Here is a 16,228-nt window from a genome sequence, read left to right on the forward strand (position 1 = left end):
TGATTATTAGGGTTTAGAGCAGGATTAGGGGTTTGGTTAGAATTTTAGTGTTAGAGCACGAGTCTTCAACCTGTAGCCCTCCAGCTAACACATGGGTCTTCAACCTGTAGCCCTCCAGCTGCTGTGAAACTACACATCCCAGCATGCCCTGCCACAGTTTTGCTATTAAAGTATGCTAAAACTGAGGCAGGGCATGCTGGGATGTGTAGTTCCACAGTAGCTGGGGGGCCACAGGTTGAAGACCCATGTGTTAGAGCAGGGGTTCTCAAACTCAGTCCTCAGGACCCCACACAGTGCATGTTTTGCAGGTAACCCAGCAAGTGCACAGGTGTATTAATTACTCACTGACCCATTTTAAAAGGTCCACAGGTGGAGCTAATTATTTCACTTGTGATTCTGTGAGGAGACCTGCAAAACATGTACTGTGTGGGGTTCTGAGGACCGAGTTTGAGAACCTGTGTGTTAGAGAATTAGGATCGGGGCCATAACTAGGGAGATGCAGACAGTGCTTTGCACACTGTGCATTTGTCCTTCGGGCGCACCGTCCGCATCCACCCTCAGTGGCTGCCTTTGTATGTGCAAACATCTGCAGCTCTGGCCCGCTGTAGACATTACAGTAGGCAGCGCTGTGCAGGCAGTGTCATTCTCCCGTGTGCTCTAACCACCTCCACCTCTTCCGAAGTGTGTGGAAAGGGACTTCCAGCTACCGGTGCCGGCTGGTGACGCTGAGCATAGGAGTAATGCAAGTCCCCTGTTGCATACACACACACACATACATATATATGTATACATGTGTGTGTACATACACACACACACACAGACACACGATGAAGGGGGAAAGGAATTATTTGAAGTAAGAATGAGGAGGAGGAATGAGGTGTAGGGGCTCTACCTGGCATAATATGTATAAGGAGCTCTTCTGTTGTGTAACATGTATAAGGGTTCTACTGTGGTGGAACGTTTATAATGGGTACTACTCATACTTGCCTACTTTTGAAAAAGCATTTCAGGGAGACTGTGAAAGTAACACCTATCAGCGCAGACGTGTACTGCTACATCTGAGAGGCGTGTCATAAACATGACTTACATCCAAATGTAAATAAGCCCCAAAGTTAGTAAGATCTACTTGTTGAAGAAAATACTCTTATATTTTGCAGGATTTGTTTGTGTATTGTATTTTACAAGAGGTTCCATATACTGTAAGTGGTCACAAGAAACCTTTAAAATGCATGTAGCCATAGGGATCATTATAACCAATACAGGGAAATGGCACTGATGATCCCATTTAAATGTATGTATCTATGATTTATTTTTTTTCAGGGAGATTGAGGGACCATTCAGGGAGTGAGGGAGATTGCTACTATTTCAGGGAGTCTCCTGCAGAATGAGGGAGGGTAGGCAAATATGGTACTACTGTGTGGTGTAACATGTATACAACTGTGGTGTAACGTGTATAATATGCTCTACTGTGTGGTGTAATGTGACTAACGGACACTACTGTGCGGTGTCATTTGAATTGGTACTATTCTGTGGCCACGCCCCTTGCCCGTGAAGCCATGTCGCTATACTTATAGTGGGCAGAAGCCACTGACGGCAATGCAGAATTATTGAGCTGAGAGACATTGGAGAAGTGGAAGCTATCTGGCTGAAGACAGCTTCCCAGGACTGGATGGGACAGCCATACTGTCGGGCTAAGACACACTCTTTCTCCAGCAGCAGGCCCCTGTAGGATTAGACTAGCTGCTTCACCAAAACATGGCATTATTTTATAACTGGGCTTTGTGGTTGGGCTCACAGAAAGCAAGAGGCTATGCTGATGACCTGCAAAAATATTCACCACACCCAAGAAGTGCATCACTGCAAGGAAATGACTGTAATCATCCCATACTAGGGACATTCTTCCTGATAAATAACCCACGCAGATTATTAGCATAATGATAATACTGAACTAACTAGCTGTAACCATTGCTGCCTCAAGCGATTAGGAAGTATCACATGACAGAAATACTAACACGGCAGAACGAATGTACCAGATCAGGATACATTTTGAAAAACAAAAGGTATAGTGTAAAAATAGTGTAGATCTATATAACCAGGTGATCAGACGGGACTCACGGGTCTTGTGATCATCTAATAAAATTACAGCATGTCCACAAATAGCTGTTGGTTTGACGTTTCAGATTTATTCAATCTTTTTTCACGAACAAAAAGAATGAATAAATATGAAACATCTTCATACTAGGCTGCCCGATTTTTAAAGGGCAAAATACGCCAGACCCTTTACCTGCCACTGCCGTGCTGCCGTGACTTGAATGATCTATTCACATTAAGGGGAGAGGTTGGGGGAAGCCGTGCTGGGCACACTCCCATTAGTGATGTTGGTGGCCAGGAACGCTCCCATTTGTGGAGCTGATGGGGCTGCACCGCCCTCAATAGTGACGCCGGGTGGGGCCCACGCCACCTATTCAAGCGCATGCTGCCCCTGTATACCTGCGCTCCCTGCTTCCTGGCGGGATCGCTAAATTCTCTATGTTCTCTATATAATAATTCTCGTCTCAAGCATGCATTCATAGTGGGAGCCGCAGCACACACCCCAGTGGTTTCCAGACAGGCCCTAGCAGGAGCGGAGAAGGAAGAGAAAGGGATGGCCATCATCCGTTGATGAATTCAAAATCATTGATGGTTTATGGCCGATGTTGAATACTTTTACTATCGATGGGGGAGAACCAGATGGTTTCCTGCCATCGTTGCTACAGAACCACCCTATGGTTCTTTTTTCCTTTTTTTTTTTTTTTAACAAGGTGCCGGGATACGGAACACAGCTCCGTCCACCCGTCACCCGTTAATCCCTGCCCCCAAGATCTGAATGGACCACAGGCCAGTCAGTGAAGGAATAGGGATGACCATCAGTTAGTGTAATCATTGATGGCCATCCATCACATTGTTTAAAACCATCGATGGTTACTTACCATTTTACCAGCAATGGAGAATACGTCTATGACCATCCCTAGGAAGAGGAACAGGGCCTCCAGAAACACAGTACGTATGGAGGCGGGATGGAACGGGGGCAGTACAGAGCGGGACGGACACTGGAGAAGGCAGAGGGGGTGGCAGCAGCAGGCAGAGAGATGACAGGACAGAGCTAGTGGCAACAGGACAAAGCTGCAAGTAGAGTGGGGGAGAAGCAGTGGATATAGGGGGTAGGATGAGGGGGGGCAGATACTGAGGTGACCCAGCATAAGTCAAGTCCCTTTACGAATATGCACAGAAGCCTAGGGATCAACCATTGATGATTTGAAATCATCCATGGTCTATGACCAATGAAGACTACTTTTACCATCGATGGGGCAGAAACAGATGGTTTCCCACCACTGATGATACAGAGATATCAAATTTTTATTTATTTTTTCTCCAAGGTGTTGGGACACGAAGCTTAGATCCACCCCAGACACCCGTGAAGCCCCACCCCAGGACTCTTATTTTCCTGCAGCTCATTTAACACTAAAGTAGGGGTGCCCATCGGTGGGTGAAACCATAGATCAATGGTAATTGATGGTGACACGGTACCATAAATGGATAACCCACCAATGGCCATCCCTACAGAAATCTCCAGAATGGGTTCCACCGTCTATGCCCATTAACACAAAGAAGGCCGATTATGCTCACAACAACTATGGAGGTGGCAGCAGAAGCAACCTACTGTAATTGCCACATAAAGCTGCAGGCAGAACCGTGTGCGTAACTGAATCTGCACATAGGTATGTTAGCTCTTGTGAGCAGGGCCCTCTCTCCTACCTAAGTATGCAATCTGTGCAATGTAAGTATGTGTTTATGTACATACCGGCGCCGGGATCCCGACCACGGGGCGAGCGCAAAAAAGCCCCTTGTGGGCTCGCTGCACTCACCACACTGCGGGCACGGTGGCGTGCTACGCGTGCCATGATATTTATTTTCCCTCTAGGGGTGTTATGGACACCCCTAGAGGGAGAATACTTGTCGCTATAGCGTGTGTCGGGATCCCAGCACCAGTAAGCTGAGCGTTGGGATCCCGACAGCTGGTATATCGAGTGCTTCCCTGCTACAGAACCCTTATGAAGCCTTAGAAGTAAAATATACTTTAACTTACGTCCTAGAACAGCCGTCGCCAACACGTCGCTCGCGAGCGACGGGTAGCTCGGCACCGCTTCCTTGGTAGCTCTCGGCGGCCACATCGCGTCTCCCCGCTCTGAAGTAAGTACCCGCGGTGGCGCTGCTGACATCTCCAACCGCGCGCCGTGCGGCAATTGAAATATGGTGCGGACCGCCAACCAATCAGAGCTCACGGCTCCTGATTGGCTGGTGGTCTGCACCATATTTCAAATGGCCGTGCGGCGCGCGGTCGGAGATTTCAGCAGCGCTGCCGCGGGTACTTACTTCAGAGCGGGGAGACGCTCTGTGGCTGCCTGCCAGTGGACTCTCCTCATCTCCTCCCCTCAAACACAGCGGCGGATGCGGGAGGCAACAATTGTGAGCACTGCTGGGTAAGGGGGAGGCATTATTTGTATATGTGGCACTGCTGGGGGGGGGAGGCATTATTTGTATATGTGGCACTGCTGGGGGGGCATTATTTGTATATGTGGCACTGCTGGGGGGCATTATTTGTATAAGTGGCACTGCTGGGGGGCATTCATTTTATATCTGGCACTGCTGGGAGGCACTAATTGTATATGTGGCACTGCTGGGGGGCACTAATTGTGTATCTGGCACTGCTGGGGAGCACTAATTGTGTATCTGGCACTGCTGGGGGGCACTAATTGTATATGTGGCACTGCTGGGGGCATTATATGTGTATCTGGCACTGCTGGGGGGCATTATTTGTGTATCTGGCAGTGCTGGGGGGCATTATATATGTATCTGGCACTGCTTGGTGGCATTATATGTGTATCTGGCACTGCTGGGGGGGCATGATTTCTGTATCTGGCACTGATGATGGGCATTATTTGTGTATCTGGCACTGCTGGGTGGCATGATTTCTGTATCTGGCACTGCTGATGGGCATTATTTGTGTATCTGGCACTGCTGGGAGGCATTATATGTGTATCTGGCACTGCTGGGAGGCATTATATGTGTATCTGGCACTGCTGGGAGGCATTATATGTGTATCTGGCACTGCTGGGGGGCATTATTTCTGTATCTGGCACTGCTGGGGGGCATTAATTGTATAAGTGGCACTGCTGGGGGCATTATTTGTGTATCTGGCACTGCTGGGGGGCATTATTTGTGTATCTGGCACTGCTGGGAGGCATTATATGTGTATCTGGCACTGCTGGGAGGCATTATATGTGTATCTGGCACTGCTGGGGGACATGATTTCTGTAGGTCAATCTATTCACAATTTGCAGATGTGCGCACCCCCTGGGATCCTACGGGATCAGTACTTGAATAATAAAGTAGTCAATTTGTTTTGAACCCTTTCTCAGAAATCGAAATTCCTCTTCAGAATATATGAAATTAACGCTTGAATAATAATCAATTTCTTTTGGACCCTTCCTTAGAAATCCAAATTCCTCTTATTTCCCTCAAAGAGACAGGAATGAGGGAATATATAATGAAGTACAGTTTTATTTGTGCATAAAAAACAATTCAAAATTCCACTAAAAACAAATCCACCAACACTGATGGGGCAAATGTGCGTACCAGAATAAGTGGGGTGACCAGTGAAGGCTACCCTAAAGCGCTTATGAGATGTATACACAGGTACCTCCCGGGAATGTAGCACCGTTTCACCTCTGGCTTTGGCAATCCTGGACACTTCCACCGATTCCTTGGTCTGCTGCAGTCTGTCCCCCAAAACACCAATGCGTTTCTGCTCCTCAAGAGCCTTTTTCAAGGTGTCTGGTGGAATGAAAATGCTGGGCTATTTAAACCCAGTGCTGTGGCGTGATTGGCTCAGACTGCCTAGTCCAGGAATCTACTTTTCTATATGTTTTATTCCCCTAAATACTGATTCTATACTATTTCACAGGATTAATACATGTCCCCTTTATTTATAGGTTGACATGGTGGTGTTTTTAGGGCTCAAAAATGTATAAAAATCGGAAATCTGACGTGCGTTCCAGCTGTGTGGAACGCACGCCTGACTTCCGCCCGCCATCGACCTCTATTGGTGACGGAAGCTAATTCAGGTGCACTCCCCCTCCGTGAGTTTGTGCGTTCCATTGCCCGGAGCGCACTTCCGTTTCCGCCCAGACGTCGCTCCTGTTGGCCGTGGTACTTAAATGCGGAAGCACCCTGTGTTTCCGGTCGCAGGTGGAGCTTGTCGTGGAACGCATGAACTCCTTTTGCGTTCCACGATTATGTCACTGGCTGAGTTTTATTCTTATCTGATCGTATTTGGGGTAGTTTATGGCTATGTATAATGCCCTTCTTACTGCACAACCTATTGAGGAAGTTTTTCCTGCTTCCAAATCCTCATGATAAATGACGTGGAACGCATATGTTCTTCTATGCGTTCCACGGGTGCCGCATTGGGGGGAGGGCTTAATACTCATTATATATGGGATGATCAAAATGTATATACCTAACCCCCAAATATATTGAAGTGGGGAAATGGTTACCCTCTCTTTTGGACGGACCCCTTATTAATTTTTTTATATCAAAATGATCACAAACATAAGTATAAAAAGCATAGATACATAAATGTATAAAAATATATAAATATATAGAAGTTGGAGAACATGTTGCAAGGTGACATATTAAAAGGGGATATAAGGTATATATAAAAGTTGGTGAACATAATACAAGTTGACATATTAAAAAGGGGGTACTATTTGGGCAATACTCAAAGATCTGGTTTGCAGGAAATTGGGAAACAGAGAATATGTGTGTAAAACATCATAAAAACCATTTGAGTTCAAAGTCCAGATTTAGTCCTTTGGGGGCTAATGTGGCCATGTCATAAATCCACCTCATTTCCGTTTGTGCCAAATTCTCCTCCGTGTCTCTATTAGAGTACCCAGGGCAGTGAACCTTCCCAGAATAGCGGGGCTGAACTGGAGTTGGTTAATTCCATTAAGGGAATGATCTCTAATATTTCCAACAAAGCTCTCCCGCAATGAGATAGAGACGCAATATTAAGCCAGACTGTGAATGAGTTTTTGAATAGAGACGCAGTCCCCAAACCAGCGTCCCAATCCTCTTCCATTTGTCCGCAAAAACGATCTCTGGTCCATATCCTGCAGTCTGATGCTGACGGGTCAGACATGGAGGAGGGTGAGGTGGATTTGTAGGGGGGGGGGGGGGGGGATGCTACTCTGTCACAGGGATTAGAGGCTATCAGAGATGTTCGCAAATTCCTGATAAGATGTCAGAGGAGTGTGAGGAATCTTATTTTAATGTAAAAAAAAAAAAAGTCCTCAGTCACTTTTCCTGAATCAGTCTCTAGCCTGTCACGTAAAATTGTATTGCGTGTCCCCGGTGCAGCCTCCCTAAAAGATACGGCTGATCGTAAAATTGAGACTACACTCAAATCATTGTACACAGCTGTTGGGGTGGCCCAAAGACCCACTATTGCATGTGCGTGAATCACAAAAGCCATTGCTAAATGGTCAGGTAACCTAATTGAGGGGTTAGATTCCTTGTCTAAGGAGATGTTTTACTCCTGCAGCATATACAGGACTCTGCGAACTTTATGGTGGAAACCATAAAAGATATTGGTTTGCTTAATGCACGCACCACCGCTATGGCAGTGTCAGCACGCAGGGGCTTGTGGCTATGCCAGTGGACTGCTGATGCGGACTCCAGGAAAGGCGTGGAAGGCCTACCATTCACAGGAGAGGCCTTGTTTGGAGATGAACTAGACAAATGGATCTCCAAAGCTACTGCGGGTAAGTCTACGTATCTTCCTTCCGCAGCTCCCCCAGCCAGGAAAGCTTATTCAGCTTCAAATTTACAGTCCTTTCGGACAGTCAAGTTTAAGGGAAAATCCAGAGGAGCTTCTACGTCTTCCAGAGGTGCAAGAGGTAAAACACGGAAACCAGCAAATGCAGGTGCTCAGGAACAGAGCTCAGCCTCTGCTTCTTCAAAGCCTTCAGCATGACGGTGGGCCGCGATGCCTGGAGGGCTGTGAGGTGGGAGCCCGACTAAAATTCTTCAGTCACATCTGGTTCGTGCCAGGATCCTTGGGTCATAGATCTCATTTCCCAGGGCTACAGACTGGAGTTCCAAGGCCTCCCACCTCACAGATTCTTCAAATCAGGCTTACCAGCTTCACAAGAGGCAAGTATAACTTTACAGCAGGCCATCCAAAACCTGGTACAGACTCAAGTAATTGTTCCAGTTTCACCTCATCTGCACAACAAGGGGTACTATTCCAACTTGTATGTAGTTCTGAAACCGAACGGTTCAGTACGACCAATTCTGAACCTCAAGTCCTTGAATCCGTTCTTGAGAGTGTTCAAGTTCAAGATGGAGTCTCTGAGAGTGGTGATCTCAGGTCTGAAAGAAGGGGAATTCCTTGTGTCTCTGAATATCAAGGATGCGTACCTTCACATTCCGATCTGGTCGCCTCATCAGACTTATCTACGGTTTGCACAGCAGGACTGTCACTACCAGTTCCAGGCCCTGCCATTAGGTCTCTCCACAGCACCGAGGGTATTCACCGAAGTGATGGCAGAGATGGTTTCCCCTTCGCAAGCAGGGAGTGAACATAATTCCATACCTGGACGATCTTCTGATAAAGGCACCGTCCAGGGAGAGGTTGCTGGACAGCATTGGCCTCTCAACCAAATTTCTCCAGTATCATGGGTGGAATCTGAACCTTCCAAAATCTCACCTAGAGCCAACACGGAGGCTCCCATTCCTGGGAATGATACTGGACACGAAGTAGCAGAAAGTGTTCCTTCCATTGGAAAAGGCATTGGTAAGGCGCTTCAATAAGGAAGGTTTCACGCAAGACCCTTCCAGCTCGATCTGTTGGACAAATGGTCCGGATTGGATCTTCATATACATCCGTCTGTCGCCAAAAGCCAGGATCTCCCTTCTGTGGTGATTACAGATTTCTCACCTCGTCGAGGGTCAGAGGTTCGGAATTCAGGACTGGATCCTGTTAACCACGGATGCAAGTCTCAGAGATTGGGGAGCAGTCACCCAGGGGGTGCAGTTTCAAAGAAGATGGTCAAGTCAGGAAGTCACCCTTCCAATCAACATTCTGGAACTCAGGGCCATATACAACACCCTTCAGCAGGCCTCTTATACAGTATTCTTCACAATCGGGCCATTCAGGTCCAGTCGGACAATGTGACGGCAATGTGTATATACCGACATGGCAGAACGAAAAGCAGAGCAGCGATGTCAGAGGTGTCAATAATTCTCCTCTGGGCAGAAAAAAATGCTGTGGCATTGTCAGCGGTCTTCATTACGGGAGTAGACAACTGGCAAGCAGACTTCCTCAGCAGACACGACCTGCACCCGGGGCAGTGTGGCCTTCACCCGTAAGTGTTCAGCTGCTTGACACATCGGTGGGGATATCCACACATCGACATGATGGCCTCTCATCTCAACAAGTAGCTCAAGCGGTATTGTTCCAGGTCGAGAGACCCACAGGCAGTGGCGGTAGACGCTCTGACGACTCCATGGATCTATCAGATGGTGTACGTGTTTCCTCCACTTCCTCTGATCCCAAGAATTCTAAAAAGAATAAAAAGGGAAAAAGGTTCAAGCAATACTCATTGCTCTGGACTGGCCAAGATGCTCCTCGAATATCCGTGGCCTCTACCTCTTTGCGAGGATCTTCTGCAACAGGGCCCGTTAGTCTATCAAGACTTACCGCAGCTACGTTTGACGGCGTGGAAGTTGAACGGCTGATTCTAGCCAGAAGAGGGATCCCTAACAAAGTTACCCCGACTATGATCCAAGCCAGGAAGGGGGTAATGTCTAAACATTACCACCGTATTTGGAAGAAATACGTCTCTTGGTGTGAGAGCAGATAATATTCTGCTGTGGAATTTCACCTGGGACATTTCCTGCTTTTTCTTCAGGCAGGTGTGGATGTGGGCCTACGTCTGGGCTCCATAAAAGTCCAGATTTCGGCCATGTCCATTTTCTTTCAAAAACAATTGGCTACTATCCCTGAGGTCAATATGTTTCTGAAAGGTGTTCTGCGCATCCAACCTCCCTTTGTGCCTCCCACGGCACCTTGGAATCTCAATTTGGTACTGCAGTTCCTCCAATCGGACTGGTTTGAACCGTTACAGGAGGTTGACGTAAAGTACCTTACGTGGAAAACCGTCACACTGTTGGCCTTGGCTTCAGCAAGACGTGTGTCGGAGCTAGAGTCGTTGTCTCACAAGAGTCCTTAGTTACTTAATTTTTCATGAGGACAGAGCTTAACTCAGAACTCGTCAGCAATTTCTTCCTAAGGTGGTGTCAGTGGTTCCAGCTGTTACGGACACCTCTGCTACTTCAAAGTCTTTTCGATGTTGTGAGGGCTTTGAAGGTGTATGTAAAGAGAACAGCTTGTCACAGGAAATCCGACTCTCTGTTCGTTTTATATGATCTCAATAAAATTGGGTGTCCTGCTTCAAAGCAGACAATTGTACACTGGATCAGGGTCACTATGCAGCATGCTTATTCCATGGCAGGTTTGCCGGTTCCGAAATCTGTACAGACCCACTCTACTAGGTCGGTGGTTTCTCCCTGGGTGGCTGCCTGGGGTGATTCGGCTTTACAGCTCTACCGAGCAGCTACTTGGTCAGGTTCGAACACGTTTGCTATGTTCTAAAAGTTTGATACTTTGGCATCAGAGGACCTTCAGTTTGGTCAGTTCTGCAGGAACCTCAGCACTCTCCCGCCCGGTTTGGGAGCTTTGGTACATCTCCATGGTACTAAATGGAACCCCAGTATCCTCTAGGATGTAAGAGAAAATAGGATTTTAATTACCTACCGGTAAATCCTTTTCTCATAGTCCGTAGAGGATACCGAGCGCCCGCCCGTTGCTTTGTTCTTCCTGCACTGTTACTGTGTTAAGCATTGTTGGTTCAGCTGTTGCTGTTTAAAGTTGGGTTAGCATAGCTTTCCTCTGGTTTGTGTGTGCTGGTTCGGAATCTCACCACTATCTTTATCTATCCTTCTCTCAAAGTATGTCCGTCTCCTCGGGCACAGTCTCCTAGACGGAGTCTGGTAGGAGGGGCATAGAGGGAGGAGCCACCCCACACTATCAAATTCTTAAAGTGCCCATGGCTCCTAGTGGACCCGTCTATACCCCGACTGATCCAAGGTACTAAATGGAACCCCAGTATCCTCTACGGACTACGAGAAAAGGATTTACCGGTAGGTAATTAAAATCCTATTATTATTATTATTATTAATAATAAAATAATACACGTGCAGACACACGCCATGTCATTATCACATTGGACAACATGCTGCAGAGAAGGACCACTCACTCAGATATTGTATTGATTCCAGAGCCCTTAAAAACATAACCCGGAGGTTCCTGCACTCAGCCCTCAAGGCACCCTAACAGTCCAGGTTTTGAGGATAACCAAGCTTGGGCAAAGGTGACTGAATTAGTACCTCAATTAATTTAAATTATTGATTTGTGCTCAGCCATGGATATCCTTAAAACCTGGATGGTTAGGGTGTCTTGAGGGCTGAGTTAGGGAACCAATGCATTATACACTTCTATGCTCTGAAATAGTTTTATTGTGTTTCTATCAGAGGTGTTCAAAGCTTTCTAAACACAATCTATGTGGATCCAATAACGTAATCTGGATTAACAGGGTGATGAGTTGAAAACAGCCTTCAATACACAGGAGAGGCATACAACGTATATCACTATGGGTAGGCTTACCATACCATCCCTAACTGTCATTTTTCAAACACAGCCTGTAACATGGCAGTTAGAAGCTGATTGTCTGGCACGTAAATGTTCTCCACTATATATCTCTCCATGCTTTGATAAATCTCCCCCTATGTGTAAGGGACTACACTGTCCCACCAGGGTTCAATTTTTGTTTAATGAAAACCTACTGGACATTCTTTAGAATTTTATTAGAGAGATATATCTTTGAGCAATCCCGGATTATAGTTTCGGAGCACACTGTCTCCACCTCTGGTCTTCAGATGGATCCAGGCAATATTTTATCTGCCTGCAGTTCTTAAAGCTACTCAGAGACTTCTTGGGTTGGCCAATTGCTAAGCCAATTCCTCAGAATCTATTCTTCAGTGATTGATTCTCTCACCAAGAAAGGTGCTTCCCCCCCACAAATGGCAGCTGTAGTAAAGTCACCTTTCCTCACAAAGTCACCCCCAGTACTACAACATCTTTTAGAGGCTAACGTACAGGTTTACCTATAGCCATAGCAGTCTATGTATTCGCTTTGGGGGTCAGCAGAATAAGAGGCTCTATACCAGAATAACATAAGTGCCTTACTGCAAACCTAATATAGCATGGTAATGAATTTATCCAGGCAGTTACAGGAGTGTAATTAGCAGTTTGCCCTATTGGAGCAGACATCATAATGTGTATGCATTTAGGATGAAGCAATGCCCTGTCATAATTCTGACACGGGGCCCAGACATTAAAACGGACAAGAGTTATCTTTCTAGTCCAAGCACTTTCCATAGAAATGACTGAATCAGTTGGAGGTCAGAATTCCTGGCTCTGGAGGAATATGCAAGGAGCACTCTTTCCCAAAACCATGTTACTAACTGCAAGAATCTAGTTTTTTCAACTCCTGTCAAGTTTGGGTACTTTGCTTCTGTGGGTTTGACTCCTTTTTGGTCCTATTTGTTTCCCATAAAGTCTAGATTGGGGCTCTTTCTCACTCATTACTCAGACCTTGGATGAACTCTCCCATATACGGTAACAAATGCCTTATGGCCTTGCTCACTATAATCATATTCATGACTCGCTGACAAAAACGCCTTCTTCATCGCTTATGGAACCTGCATAATGGATAAGGACCTGTCTGTATTTCTCAGCACTGAAGCACAAAGAGATGGGCAACATGGAGGACCATAGACGTAGTAGTTTGTCAAGGAAACTTGCATCAGATGAAAGACACATCATGCTTACTTCCCTTTGAAATCAGAAGATATACAGCAGTGCCATCAGCTCAGAAGTGGCAGAAACCAGTAGGACTCTGGTACACCCATCTACTGTTCGGAGAAGTCTGGCCAGAATTGGTCTTCATGGAAGAATTGGGACCAAGCAGCCATACCATTGACGTAGAAACAATGCCAAGTGACTCTACTATGCACGGAAACATAAGAACTAGGGTGTTAAAAATGGCAGTAGGTGCTCTGGACTGATAAGTCAAAATTTGAAATATTTGGCTGTAACAGAAGGCAGTCTGTTCGCCGAAGGGCTGTAGAGCAGTACAATGAGTGTCTGCAGGCAACAGTAAAGCATGGTGGAGTTTCCTTGCAAGTTTGAGGCTCCATGTCAGCAAATGAAGTTGAAGATTTGGTCCGGATTAATAATGTCCTCGATGCTGAGAAATACAGGCAGGTACTTATCCATCATGCAATACCATCAGGGAGGTGTCTGAATGGCTCCAAATTTATTCTGCAGCAGGACAACAACGCCAAACATGCAGCCAATGCCATTAAGAACTATCTTCAGCGTAAAGGACAAGGACTCCTGGAAGTAATGCTATGGCCCCACAGAGCCCTGATCTCAACATCGAGTCTGTTTGGGATTACATGAAGAGACAGAAAGATCTGAGCATGCCTACATCCACAGAAGATCTGTGGTTAGTGCTCCAAGATGTTTGGAACAACCTCCCTGCTGAGTTCCTTCAAAAACTGTGTGCAAGTGTACCTAGAAGAATTGATGCTGTTTTGAAGGCAAATGGTGGACACACCAAATCTTGATTTGATTTAGATGTATCTTCTGTTCATTAACTTTGCATTTTGTTAATTGATAAAAATAAACTAGTGACACTATTTTTGAAAACATTCTTACTTTGCAGCATTTTTTCCACACCTGCCGAAACCTTTTGCACAGTACTGTATATACAGACACACTATGCCCTAACCTACCAGAGCTATATACAGACATTACTCCCTAACCTGGCAGAGCTATATACAGACTAACATGGCAGAGCTATATACAGACACTACTCCCTAACCTGGCAGAGCTATTTACAGACACTACCTCTAACCTGGCAGAGCTCTACACAGACACTACCACCTAACCTGGCAGAGCCATATACAGACACTATCCCAACCTGGCAGAGCCATATATAGACACTACCCCTTACCTGGCAGAGCTATATACAGACTAATATGGCAGAGCTATATACAGACACTACCCACTAGCCTGGCAGAGCTATACACAGACACTACCCTCTAGCCTGGCAGAGCTATACACAGACACTACCCTCTAGCCTGGCAGAGCTATACACAGACACTACCCTCTAACCTGGGACAGCTATACACAGACACTACCCCCTATCCTGGCACAGCTATACACAGACACTACCCTCTAGCCTGGCAGAGCTATACACAGACACTACCCCCTATCCTGGCACAGCTATACACAGACACTACCCTCTAGCCTGGCAGAGCTATACACAGACACTACCCTCTAGCCTGGCACAGCTATACACAGACACTACCCCCTATCCTGGCACAGCTATACACAGACACTACCCTCTAGCCTGGCAGAGCTATACACAGACACTACCCCCTATCCTGGCACAGCTATACACAGACACTACCCTCTAGCCTGGCAGAGCTATACACAGACACTACCCTCTAGCCTGGCAGAGCTATACACAGACACTACCCACTAATATGGCAGAGCCATATACAGACACTACCCATCTACTATTACTGTATTATCATATATAAGAGCAGCAACACGACAGAGTGACAGGTGATGTATCAGCAGATAGCTGCAATGACAGATATGTATCTGTGAGCGGTCACTAGGATCCCTGCATCGGTCTCATACCTGAGCAGCACTCTGCGGTCTGCGGTCTCTGCTATGTGACCACACTGATAAGCAGCGAAGGAAGTCCGGCCTCAGATTGCTAGCAAGTGCTCTGTAACTGCAGATATAAGTGATGGGATCTGTTCTAGTATACACAGACAGAGGATTGGGGAGGGGCTGTCCAGTGACAGGTCCAGGGGGAGGCGGGACTGTGTGTGACTGGCACAGGGAGAATCCAATCACAGGTCAGATCACCCTTATTAGTCATGTGCCTCTAGAGTCCCGTGACTGTGTGACTCATCACTTTGTTATTATTGTACTTTGTGTACATGGTGATGTGCTGACAAGGCTGAAGTTAGCTCTTATTCGGCTCCAGCTTCTTATTCACTTCTTATTCGGCTCCAGCTTCTTATTCAGAAAATATTATATTAAAATAAATTAAATAAGGATAGATCACTAAGTTAACATTGCATAAACTTAGTGTCCCTTACACCAATTTACATTACATTTTGCATTAAACAAAAATGATTTGGGCATGAAAATGGTGGTAAAGCGGGCACAGGCACCAGATTTCATTATTTTGAATAAGAAGCTGTAGTTCTGTAAGGGTTAAATAGCGTTGGTCAACAGATCTGACACTTGAAACCCACACAGGGTGGTCACTTACATATCACCCACTTGCAATTTGCATTGACCTATAAGCATTTGATGATGAAAATGGCTGGTAAAGCGGGCACAGGCATTATTTTGAAGAAGTAGCAGCGTTGGGTAGAAAATGCTGGTGGTCTAGATGCGGGCAGTCAATCTCAACATGGGCATGGTATGCATTATTACCTTATCCATTAATTTTCCCATAACCCTCTGTCTCCGCAAACTAAACCTAACCCCCCCCCCCCCCCCCCCCCTAGCCTAACCCTAACTCTCCATGGTTGTGCCAAAACCTATCCCTGCCGTCCCGCAGCCTAAGGCTGACTGTCACTTTTCCCGGAGCCTGATTCTAACCCTCATTCCACAGTTTAACCATAACACCACAACCCTCTAGTTACCTCCCTGATGGCCCAGTCCTCACTCATTCAGGATCCCAGCGGTCGGGATTCCAGCGCCTTGATTGTGATCCTTGTCCGGATGCTGGTGTGGGTGATTTAGTAAGTATCCTTATTCCATTTCCCCAATGGTCTGGTGTGCGAACGTCTCTGTCAGATTGACAGGGTGAAGCATCCGGAGGGAGGAGCGTTTGGGAAAATAGGGGGGGTGTTTGTCGCCCCCATTTTTTGTGAGTGGCGAGGCCAAGGACTGCATTGTGAATGC

General features: G+C 46.4%; 1 protein-coding gene across 1 annotated transcript in view; it reads right to left on the reverse strand.

Annotated features, from left to right (window-relative positions):
- The window catches only part of LGMN (legumain), a 68,502-nt gene extending 53,405 nt beyond the window's left edge, over positions 1 to 15,097 (reverse strand). Inside the window, exon 1 of the mRNA XM_063947564.1 lies at positions 14,942 to 15,097. The gene's annotated coding sequence lies outside the window, so the exon portion shown is untranslated. The remainder of the gene's footprint in view (positions 1 to 14,941) is intronic.
- Between the last annotated feature and the right edge of the window lie 1,131 nt (positions 15,098 to 16,228).

This window comes from Pseudophryne corroboree, chromosome 12 (genome assembly GCF_028390025.1).
Source record: "Pseudophryne corroboree isolate aPseCor3 chromosome 12, aPseCor3.hap2, whole genome shotgun sequence".
NCBI classification, from domain to species: Eukaryota; Metazoa; Chordata; class Amphibia; order Anura; family Myobatrachidae; genus Pseudophryne; species Pseudophryne corroboree.